General features: G+C 22.3%; 1 pseudogene; it reads right to left on the minus strand.

The window, feature by feature from the left end:
• Positions 1-2,412: 2,412 nt before the first annotated feature.
• The window catches only part of LOC112681886, a 3,021-nt pseudogene continuing 1,906 nt past the window's right edge, over positions 2,413-3,527 (minus strand).

Here is a 3,527-nt window from a genome sequence, read left to right on the forward strand (position 1 = left end):
TAAATAGAAATACATTATTTTTAATAAGTGTTATTTAGTCTGCAATTTCACTTTTACAATAAATATAAATAAAAAACTTATTATGGATAATGTGTGAGCATGCATTTTTCATAAACAATAGAATAAACAATACATCAAAAATAATTATTTGATGATTGTAACATCATCATTGCAGTTGTAGTAAGCCCAAGGCTAAGCATATTTAATAATCAGTATAATTTATTATACATATTAATAACTATGCCTACTCGCAGGAAATCCAGAGCAAAGGTGAAAACAACAAGTAGTTTTCACGTCTTAACATAATAATGCTAAATCGACAGTAAAATAAAGTAATATTAGAAACAGGCCACTTTTACGTCATTGGAACCCGTATAAATACGGGTTGAGCATTTAGTATTATTCAGATGTAGATAGGTAATTCTAATAGACATTGTTATACTGGCCATTTCCCGTATTAATAAATTATTGTTCGTCGTGGACTTTGTTACAGCCACATCGCCGCGAGTATATAATTCTTAGCCCAAAATAACTTGTTATTTTAATTTTTTGTGTTTTTAACTATTTGTTAATTTATTGTGATAAATTAATAAAAACAGTAAGTTTATAAGTTTAGTAAATCAGTGTTTAATTATTCACCTACCTATCTCTATCAACCAAACGTCTCAAGATAACATACAACGTGCTACGTCATTAAATAATTAATGTGGTACCGATCGTAGTGTCCTGCACAACGATCACTACACTGTAGATTTATTGGAATACCTGATATGGATTCTAACTTTTTTTCAACAAAATATCTTTTAACTTTTAACCATTTACGGATTACGGATACGGATACGTAAAGATATATTAATAATTTACTCAGAAAATAATTGATATTAAAATATCAAGGTAAAGAAGAAAAACGATTACAAATAAATATGTTGATTGCTTAATTTATTTGGCTTGAAATAAGTTATATTTGAGGCACGTTTTGAGAATAAAAAAAATGCATTCACACTTACATTTAAATTTCAACTAATATCACTGCTTCGATGCTCATGGGCCACAATAAACAATTAAAATAATGTTTCAATTAGTGATGGTAAGAAATAGCAGTAGCAGTTATAATAGCACTACTATTCAGTGTCAACAATTACAGTGATTGCTAAATTTTGAAATTTGGTTTTTATGTTTTACTAGTTTTCTACACGGTTTTATAGTTGCTATTATATTAGAAGTTAAAACACTCAATACAATATAAAAAATAGCAGCAGCAGCTATAGCAGTAGCATCTTGGCGGCTAGCAAGACGTAATTCACAGATATAATAAGTTTATTTTATATATCTGTGACATGTGATAATTAATAATGCGCGTGTTATCGACGCTTATTGTATGCTCAGATCATGAACATTGGAGTAAGGACACCGATCTATACTGATAAAAGTGGGCCCAGATTTTTAGCATCCGCTAGAGCGCGCTGCAGAACACTAGTCATAATCTTGTAACATTAGTAGTATAGACATTTTTGTGGTTTTTAGTAATTTTATTCTAAATTATAAAATTTATGATCAAATATTATAGAATATAATTTAAAGAGCAGATTATTTTTAACAAAAACAATAAAAATGTACATTAATAGATGATATTTTGATAAAATTGTTATATATTTTTAATTATTTTAAAGAATTATAATATATTATTATATTAATTGGATAACTTGGTTACAATAATTATGATTGATATTATAGTTGATAATTTTTAATTTATGGTTCAAACTACAGAGAAGAAAAACAATACTAACTTATAATTATTTTTTAAAATCAAAAATTGTTAATTAGGTATAATTTTATTAATTTCCAAACCAGTATTTTAAAAATGTAGGAACAATTTAATTAAAAAAAAGCATATTTATGTTCCAAAAATACTTAATATCTAGAACTAAATAAAAAAGCTCTATTTTATTCAGTCTGTAAATACCTTTGTTAGTAATGACTAATAATGGCTGCATAACATTAAACATAATATTATTCCATAAATGTAAATTAATATTTAGCTTTTATTATTATAAATCTCTAAAAATGTAATAAGTGATAATTATATTTTGTAATTAAGGTAAAATTTGATTTATTAATTTATTTTTATTATATCAAACAAAAACAAAATTTTATAATAGTAACTTTTTTTATTTCAGTGTATAATTAATTATATACAAATATTAAATAACAAATAAAACGCATTACAATATGAAAATAATAAAATAATATATAATGATTATAGGTGCTTAAATTAACATTGCAGTCTTTCTATGATGTTTCGATTTTTCTTTCTTAGCATTTTTTATAGAATTGGACCGGGAACAAATGAAATGTACCATAGTTATGCGAAAAAAGTTAACTAATGATGATGTTAATATTTAATAAATTTAATCATAAAGCACTCAAAGTATTTATGATTTTCTTAGATAGCTCTTTTCCAGTAGTATTGTGTACTGGTACAAATTGTAAACAATCCTTTCTTAGTTTAATAACATCAGCATCAAGGTATTTTATACAAAGAGAAAACTGTTCAACTCTACTAACATCTGTAGTTTCATCAGCTATTATAACAAAAAATTTGGATTTTTTTATTCTATTACAAATGTTGGTCTGAATTTGATAACATATAATTGAAATTAATTAATTTTGTATATCTGCACTAATATAAGTTGAATTCAATCAATATTATTATATAAAAAAATTTTCATAAGTTAAGTTAAGTATTATTATTGTAAAAAAATGTAAAAAAAAAATGTTTATAATTTAAGTATAATTTTAGTTAAATTATAAACATAATAGTATAATAATAGTATTATAGTATAATTTTAGTTTATCTATATTATATTATAAAAAATTCTTCATTATTATCATAATACATACATTTTAAAAATTGCTAACAATTTAAGTAAAAATTAAGTTAATTAATATTATAACAACACAAAAAAAATGATTCTTCATAAGTTAAATTACTATTATTACTGTTACAAAAAATTTTACAAAAAAAAAAATTCTATGATTTAAGCATAATCTTAGTTTATCACTATTATAAAATAATTGTTCATAATTTAAGTATAATTTAAGTTTATTGTAGTTATATAAGATTATTTAAAAAAAAAATGTTTTTAATTTTAATATTACATAAGTTAATAATTATTGTGATGCAAAAAAAGTAATTATAAAATTATACAAATATTATTTATTAAAAAACAAAAATGTTTAAATCTAAATCTAAGATAAATTGAATCATGATTGTAGCATGTACATAAGAATTTAATTTGTAAAAAAAAAAAAAAAAACACAAAAATTGCTTTAATCTAAGTTTAAGTTTACTTAATTAATCATTATTATTACACAAAAATGTAATAGGTACTATTAGAACAAAAAAATGTTATTAATTTATATATATGTATATGTATGTATAAATGTATACATGTGTAAATGCATATATATGTATGGACATTGTTTCCTTAACTACTAATTGAATAATATTAAAAAAAAAAAAAAAA

Source organism: Sipha flava, unplaced genomic scaffold (genome assembly GCF_003268045.1).
Source record: "Sipha flava isolate LNK unplaced genomic scaffold, YSA_version1 198_pilon_pilon, whole genome shotgun sequence".
Classification (NCBI taxonomy): Eukaryota; Metazoa; Arthropoda; class Insecta; order Hemiptera; family Aphididae; genus Sipha; species Sipha flava.